Source organism: Giraffa tippelskirchi, chromosome 8, assembly GCF_054371585.1.
Source record: "Giraffa tippelskirchi isolate mGirTip1 chromosome 8, T2T-mGirTip1v1.2.pri, whole genome shotgun sequence".
NCBI classification, from domain to species: domain Eukaryota; kingdom Metazoa; phylum Chordata; class Mammalia; order Artiodactyla; family Giraffidae; genus Giraffa; species Giraffa tippelskirchi.
Window position 1 is genome coordinate 83,996,556 of NC_137282.1, and position 8,510 is coordinate 84,005,065.

The following is an 8,510-nucleotide window of genomic DNA, read 5'->3' on the forward strand; positions in this document are numbered from 1 at the left end:
AGATTTCCCTGAATTCTGGTCCCAACCAAGGGGAGCAGCCCTTTCCCAGGGCTGGCAGTGCCCCAGGCCCCCACATTGCCCCTGGCTCTCCACTCTCCACGGCCAGACCCCTGGGCCTGAGCCTGGAGGGTGGCAGGAGGCCAAGGCATATAGGAACAAATTTTCCCCCTCTCCACTCTCACAGGACATCAAGTTGGCACAAGAAGTGCCAAAGTACAGGAGATTGGCTTAATAACTGGGATTTAGTCTCTTCCTTCAAAATAAAAATAACATGCCTTCAAATTATAACATGTTCCCTTAACAATACTGCACAGATTATTTATGGAACAGTGGTTCCAGCTGTGGCACCCAGCTCAGTACCTTCCTTTCAAGTGTCTCACATGCATTAGCTCACTGGGACCTGACACCCAGGGGGTTGTTGTTGTTTAGTCACTAGCTGTGTCCAACTCTTTGTGACCCCATGGACTCTAGCCTGCCAGGCTCCTCTGTCCATGGGATTTCCCAGGCAAAAATACTGGAGTGGGCTGCCATTTTCTTCTCCAGGGGATCTTCCTGACCCAGGCATCTCCTGCATTGGCAGGCGGATTCTTTACTGCTGACCCAGCAGAGAAGTTCCCCTCTCTCAGGAGCAGATGGCACTAATATTCTGAGCTGTCTTTTAAGCCATGAATCACTCCACCGGGTGTGACTTTCTTCCAGTCACACAACTAATTACTCTCAGTGTCACGACTTCAAGTCAGTTTCCTCACCCTTAGAATTCTACCACCTTAATTGAGAGGAATGCTACATAGCACTTTTGAAAGAATGGTTTATTTTTTTCTGATTACAGAAGTAATTTATATTCATCAAAAGAAAACTACAAAAAGTAAGGAAAAAAAAGAAAGAAAATTGGAAAAACACTAGGAAGCACCAGGAAACAAAGAAAAATCACCCATATTCCCTGTCAGACACGATGGCTGCTTTTCACATTTGGTTGTTTGTGTAATCTCATATGTCCATTTTCCTTTAAAAATGGTTTAATATTGTGCATACTGGTTTCTTAGGAAGTTTCTTTCATTTTCTTCCCAATTATAAAAGGTAATACATGCTGATTATAGAAAAACCAAAAATCACAATCATAAAGAACATCAAAACCATCCCATAATCCCACCCACCAAGAAGCAACCATTAAAAAGCAACTTCATTGAATTTGACATTTAGAAAGCCCATAACCTTGCAACATGCCCCTAAGGCAAGAGTAAGATGTTTTCGGGAAAATGAAGAAACTAATACTTTGCCATTATTCTGATTTAGAAACTAGGCTGATTTGTCTAGAATGAATCCCTCTGCATTTCAGCCTCCTTGTTTGTATATATAAGTAAGAATTTCCAATTAACTTCACAAGAATATCTTCAGGGTCAATATTAAAACATTGGTTGAGAATTTTGAGTGTTCTGAAAGAAATCTACACTCTCCAGGCCATGAGCCACACTCATTCAGTTGGAGGTCCTCCTGCCAGGCCAGGCCACACAGAATTGGGACCATATGAAAAGAGAATAAGGTGGTTTGGCTGGAGATCACCCTCCGGCTTTATCTGGGCCAGGGAATGGAAGGAGCTGACAAAGCAGAGCAGGATGTGTAAGATCACTGCTCCTCGTGCAGTCAAAACCATCCAAGTCACGTCCATGTGCAGGTGCTAAAGACTTTTGGAGGGAGACAGCTCTCTTTTCCAGGGCATTTATATTGACTTTTCTCTGAAATCTTCTTATTTTGTTCCTATCTCTCTAAATTGCCTTGAAAATAGTCATCAGCATGGGGAACAGTGCAGCATCTGGCTTACATTTTTCTTAGGGATATGGCTGTGGCAACAAGAATTGAGTCGACACAGTGGCTTAACCAGTCAACTGGCAGCACTGAGATTGGAAGAGGAAAGTGTTTCGATGCTACAGAACAGGAAGTCTCAATGGTAACTTACAAGACAGGTGGATTTTTATTATGGTTGTACAGAGGCCCCTAGAAGCAAGCACTCAGGTATGTGCTAGCTTGCTAAAATAAAACAGAACCAATCAAACTGATGAAAACCTTAATCATACTCCCGACATGTGCCAACCCACTGCTGTCTCATGTTATCCCCAGGTCGTGTGCTCCTCAAGGCCTGCTCCTTCTGCACATCCTTGTGGATATAGCGAATGGCACCACTATTTACCCGATTGTCCCCAGTCCAAATTCCTCAGCATCATTCTTGAACACTCCCCCATCCTCATTCCCCAAATCTAATTGCCAAGTCTTGCTGATTCTGCTTTCTAAATATGTCTCAACCCTCCACTTTTCTTCCACCCCCAGTTTGTCCAAGCTACAGTCATCTGTTACCTGGCCCACTGCTATCAACCCCTCACTGGGATCCCATTTCCATTCTTGTCATCCCCCAGCCACAGCAAGCCTTTGAAAACACAAATCTGACAGTGTTCTTCTTTTACCAAGAACCCTCTAATGTTTCCCCACAGTTCTTTTCATCAAAGAGAAATTTCTATGCAGTAAAAATCACTCCATGGAGTATATGATTATGGAGATTTTCACAAACACAGAGTGGTATAACCACTACAGCATTCAAAATATAGAACAGTTCTTTTGAGTAATTACGAATAAAACTGTTATAAAAACTCACATAGAGTCTTCTGTGTGAAAATAAGTTTTCATTTCATGTGGATGTGGTGTTTCTGGATTGTATGGTAAATGTATATTTATCTTCATAAGTAACTGTGAAGCTATTTTTCAAAGGGGCTGTACCACTTGCATTCCTATGCTGGTGGGATAAAGTCCGACTCCACATCAGGTCTTCAGAGTCCTCTACCCCTAGCTCCTGCCTGCCTCTCCACCCACAGCTTTCTCTATTATAGCCTCCCTTTCCACGCTTTATCACACAGTCTCACTCAAACTTCTTTCATTATTGTGATAAACTCTTATTAATCTCCAGGACTTCCCATATGCTCAGTCTTTTACCCAAGATAACTGTGCATCCATCTTTACCTGAAGAACTTTTTAATCTGACCAACTTACTGGTTTAAACATTGCCTCTGCCAGGAAGCTTTCCCTGAATCTCAATTAGAATCCCCCATGTATGGATATTTCCCTCATTCACTCACTCAACAAAGGCTTGATGAATAATAACCAGGATCTAAGTTCTGTTCCAGGCACAGGGGAGAAATCAGTGAATAAAATAGATTTAAGTCCAGACTCCCATGGAGCTGGGAGATTAGAACATTGGGTGACAGCCAGTGCTATAAAAACCTACAGCAGATCACGTGGGGTTGCTATTTTAGACAGGACAATCGGAGGACTCGTCTGAGCAGAGGGCATCTCTGGGAGAAGAAGTGTGAGTGAAATAAAGAAGGAGCTCTGAAAATAGCTGGGGAAATATCATTTTAAGCGGAGTAAACAGCAAGGACCAAGATGTTAAGATAGGGACTTCCCTGGTGGCCCAGTGGTTAAGACTCTCCCAATGCAGGGGGCATGGGTTCCATACCTTGTCTGGGAACTCAGATCCCGAAAGCTCCAAGAGATAGCAAGGAAAAGGAAAAAAAATTTTAAGTTAAGCAGAGACATTACTTTGTCAACAAAGGTCTGTCTAGTCAAGGCTATGGTTTTTCCAGTAGTCATGTATGGATGTGAGAGTTGGACTATAAAGAAAGCTGAGCGCCGAAGAATTGATGCTTTTGAACTGTGGTGTTGGAGAAGACTCTTGAGAGTCCCTTGGACTGCAAGGAGATCCAACCAGTTCATCCTAAAGGAGATCAGTCCTGGGTGTTCATTGGAAGGACTGATGTTGAAGCTGAAACTCCAATACTTTGGCCACCTGATGCGAAGAGCTGACTCATTGGAAAAGACCTTGATGGGAAAGATCGAGGGCAGGAGGAGAAGGGGACGACAGAGGATGAGAGATGGTTGGATGGCATCACCGACTCAATGGACATGGGTTTTGGTAGACTCCGGCAGTTGGTGATGGACAGGGAGGCCTGGCGTGCTACGGTTCATGGGGTCGCAAAGAGTCGGACACGACTGAGCGACTGAACTGAACTGAACTGAAGACAGAAAAGAGGTTGGCATGAGAGGCTGGCATGTTCAGGAAGCAGCCTGGAGATCCTTGATGGGAACCCAGAAAGGTAGGGAAGAGGTGAGGAAGATGAGGCTGCATCTCGGGGTGTTTGAATAACGCTCTCCACCCCATGAAAGCATCTGCCACACTGCGTTGTTACTCCTTCTGAAGTTGCCTTCTCTCAACTGTGTGCTCTTTGAGGCCAGGGACAGTGTTTTCTCTGTTCATTACTTGTTGCAAGCTCTTACACTGTGACTCTTGCATGGTAGGTTCTTTTTTTTTTTTTTTTTGAAATATAGTTGGTTTACAATGTTGTGTTAATTTCTTCTGTGCAGCAAAGTGCCTCAGTTATACACAGATAAAGCTTTTTCCATTATGGTTTATCACAGGATAATTAATATAGCTCCCTGTGCTATATGGCAGGACTTTATTGTTTATCCTTGCTATATATACTAGATTGCATCTGCTAATCCCGAACTCGTAATCCTTCCCTCCCCTCTCCCCTCACTTGGCAGCCACAAGTCTGTTCTCTATGTCTGTGAGTCTGTTTGTTTTGTAGATATATTGATTTGTATCATATTTCAGACTCCACACATAAGTGGTAGGTTCTTAAAAAATATTCAAATGAATGAATGAGTAGTTGGACTACTTCAGTGGCACAAAGTCTCTTGACTGAATGAAAAATTCTCGAAAAGATGGCATGAGCCCATATTACCAGCAGAGAAAAGGAGGCTCAGATTACTGAAATGACTCCCAGAGGCAGAGGTGAGTAATGTGGCTGGAATTCAGCTTCCTTGTGATTGTAGCTCCCTCTCACAATATCTGTACTGTCTTTCCTAAACCAAGAAGTAACAAACTCTCATACCCAAACATCGTTCTGCCCATTCTCATTCTCTATGTCTGTTGACCTTGAATTTGAAAGAATATCTCTGGACCATTCCTTAGAGGTAGCAGGTCTTTTTTTTGTTTAAGCAGCCCAGGAGCTTGCGAATGTTGTTTGTTTGTTTGTTTTTTAACCCACAGAATGATTAAAAAAAACCTGGGACACATGATCTTAAGAAAACAAAATTTCTTGTTTATTTTGAAGAAGTCTGAAGCTGTGGCAGTGCTGGCTCTGTGATGCCCATGGAAAAACCCATCAGACTGAGGAATGACTGTCCCTTTATGCAGAAGTGCATCTCCACTTTGCCACAGCCCTCAATACTCTTTGGTGCCTTGTGACTGGTCCATTTCAAAAGTTTCAGTTACTTGCCTGGAGGGTGACAAAATGTGGTTTCATGTCCCATAGCACATGCTGCAAAGCTTCAACACTTTGGCCACCTGATGCGAAGAGCCAACTCCTTGGAAAAAACTATGCTGGCAAAGACTGAAAATAGAAGGAGAAGGGGGCGGCAGAGGATGAGATAGATAGCATCACCAACTCAGTGGACATGAGTTTCAGCAAACTCTGGGAGACAGTGGAGGATAGGGAAGCCTGGCTTGCTGCAGTCCATGGGGTAGCAGAGAGGTGGACATGACTGAAAGACTGAACAACAACAAAGCACAAGCTGTCGGGTCCCACAGTGGAGGGGGTTTGAGAACAAGGGCCAGTCCTCTGTGTATTCTATTTCTCTTTCCAGCACATGTAGGTGGCTGAGTTCAGAATAGGATGACTAGGTAGAGTAGGCTAAAAATCAGGAAGTCAGAAAAGAAAGATAATGTCCCCAAAGAGCTGCATGCAGCAGAAGATATTATGAGAAGGCTTCAGGGGAGCCCACGTCCCTCCACCCAGCTCAGGGCACCGGCCTTCGGGTCTTACCTGTCGATAGGCCCACGTGGTTTACAATACCAGCTGACAGAGCCCCTGCTTCCTCCTTGATTATATAACTCAGTACTCCAGCTGCTGTACACTGTCTAGATTACCGTTCTATCAAAGACATCAATGCCTATCAAGCAGTACCGACTCAAGTCATGGTCTGGCTTGGGAGAACTCCAGAAGAGAGCTGGAAGGAATTTTCCATGCCAGGTTATGTAATCCAGGGTCTACCACAAATCCTGGCACACAGTTGCTGCATAAATACTTGTTGAAGATGAATGAACCTCGTGTGAGTTACTTTTCCTCCCACTTCATCTATAAAGTGAGGGGTTTTCATTTACCTACTCTTTAAGATGTTGTAGAGCTCAGACATCCTGTAGTTCTATGGATTTCTAAGTAGTTACAGGCAAAGTGGAGGTCAGTAATAAATACCAGGGTCTCATCCATTTCCTGGGCAGAGTAGAACAGATTTTAATGATGGCGGAAAAAGAATCAAGAAGGCTCTGACTTTCCACTGCTGAGCTGAGATAATGCCATTAGTCACAGCTGTGTTTCTCAGCCTTGGTGTCAGAGCGCGTTGACCCAGAGTTTGCACTCTGCATATGAGTGAAGTTTATTGGTCAAAAATGAATTCATCAGAAATTTGCCTCTAGGACTTGAGACATGTGGCTGGAATGGGTGTGATATACAGGTGAGGCCAGCCTGCACAGGCCGGCCAGGTGGCTGGGGCCGCCCGGCTGCTAGAATTCAAAGAGCCCTCCCAGGCCCCTTGCTGGATGACTTTCTTCTGTTAGCCTGCTTCAGTGCCTAAATCCCCACTATTAGTCACACCTTTGAGTTAAGGCCCTGAAAGATGGAGTCCAGATGCTCCAAAATGCGAAGAGGGATTTTAAATCAAAATATTTGCATTCATTACATTCATTACCACTTTGGAAGAATAATTTTCTCCAACAATAATGATGATATTTGCCATCTATTATTGAGAACTGATCCTGTCCCAAGCCCTTTACACATGCTGAATGCTTCTTCTTTTCATCCACACAACCTGCTCTGTGACAAGTACTATATTTAGCCCTGTTTATAGGCTTGGCAAGAGCCAGAGGTCATACAAGCCTAAGTGTAGTCCAAACCGGATTCTAGATTCTCTCTCTCTCTCAGGATAGAGCTGACACACAGTGCAGTGCACAATCTCATTGCACAGCTGGGTACATGTTCCCATACACATACCCTTACACAACCAGCACTCAGACTGAGAGAGAGAACACTTCCAGCACCCCAGGAGGCTCTTCTCCCTTTTGAAGGGAGGTGGTGGCCCAGGCACACTCACGTGGAGGGAAATGATCCAAAAAAAAAGGACACTGGGAGGGGGCAGAGTAGTGAGGTTGCAGGAGGGAGCTGTCCCTGGGGAGAGGTGCCCGTGGCCCCTGCAGCACACCCAGCTCGGCTGGGATGGCATCTCCAGAGCATGAGGACCTAAGCGTGCAGAGATTATCACAGGAGTGCAGGTCCTGCATATCAAGCAGTGTTGCTCTCTCCCACTGCCGGGAATCCCAGTCTCTAACAAGAAACAGAATGCTGACAAGTGAAAAGGAGATGTGTTTGCTGGCACAGAGTCCACGGGGTGGGAAGACAGGCCAACGCAGGGCTCCCACAGGAAGTTTCAAACCCACTTTATAATTCTTAGTTTAGCTATCATCAACTCTTCCCAGATCCGAGGCTGTGTTTTCACTTTGCCGTGTTTAAATCCAGCTTCTCCCGCCTATTGTCTTTCTGTCTGCCCTACAGATCAGGAAGCTAGTTTGGAATTGTATAACCTCCTCAGGCTTCTGCACGGCCCTGATTGCATCCTCTATGAGACAGCTCTTCTGCCAGCTGTCAAGTGTTGACCGGCAGCTTGTATTTGATTATTCTTATCAGTTCTTCTTTAATGATGCATCACCCTATCTCCAGATCTGAAGTCCTAAATAGTTGGCAGGCATTAGAAGACACACCTCAGGGAAACCTGGTAATTTAAACTGCAGGGCAACTGAAGATAAAGAGCTGTGTATGTAGGTTTTTGCTGATGGAAAAAGAGGAATGAAATTTCGCAAAAGGATGGAAGGCTGAAGAAAGAGGGAAGGCAAGATGGCAGAAAGGAGAATGAAGAGTGGTAGGAGAGAGGGAGAAGGAAAAGGGAGAAGAAGAATGAAATAAAATAAAGAGCATGAGAGGGAGAAGGATGAAGGCGATAGTGAGAGGGTCTGGAGGGAGGAGACAGGAAGGGAGTATAGAGAACAAATGGAGGAGGGAGATGGCAGATGTAGCTCAGACTTTCAGAAGATAGGAGAGGAGTCTGTAACAAGACTCCTCTTGTTATTTTTGTTAATTGTTTACAATAACTGAGTTGCTGAACACTACCAGGCATCTAAGTCAATGGATGCTTGTAGAAAACTAGATGCCAAAATATTTGCCAATATTGCAAATATTAAATATTCTGCCCTGTGATGTCCCTAAATGCAGTCACACTTAACAGGTAATGGGGTCATTATGTAGATAGATCAGGAAATACATTTGGCCAATGTCACTCACGTCTCATTTTACATAGCTGAGAGATTATAAAAGATGGGAGAGAGAGAGGCAAATAGAAACAGTAGGGCTGCCCAC

The 8,510-nt window shown here is 44.3% G+C and overlaps 1 long non-coding RNA gene across 1 annotated transcript; it reads left to right on the forward strand.

Annotated features, from left to right (window-relative positions):
- Nucleotides 1-3,322: 3,322 nt before the first annotated feature.
- LOC145517020 (uncharacterized) lies at nt 3,323-8,039 on the forward strand. The gene is made up of 2 exons (XR_014061933.1): nt 3,323-4,337; nt 5,096-8,039. It is a non-coding gene; the product is annotated as an uncharacterized LOC145517020 (long non-coding RNA).
- The last annotated feature ends 471 nt before the right edge of the window (nt 8,040-8,510 follow it).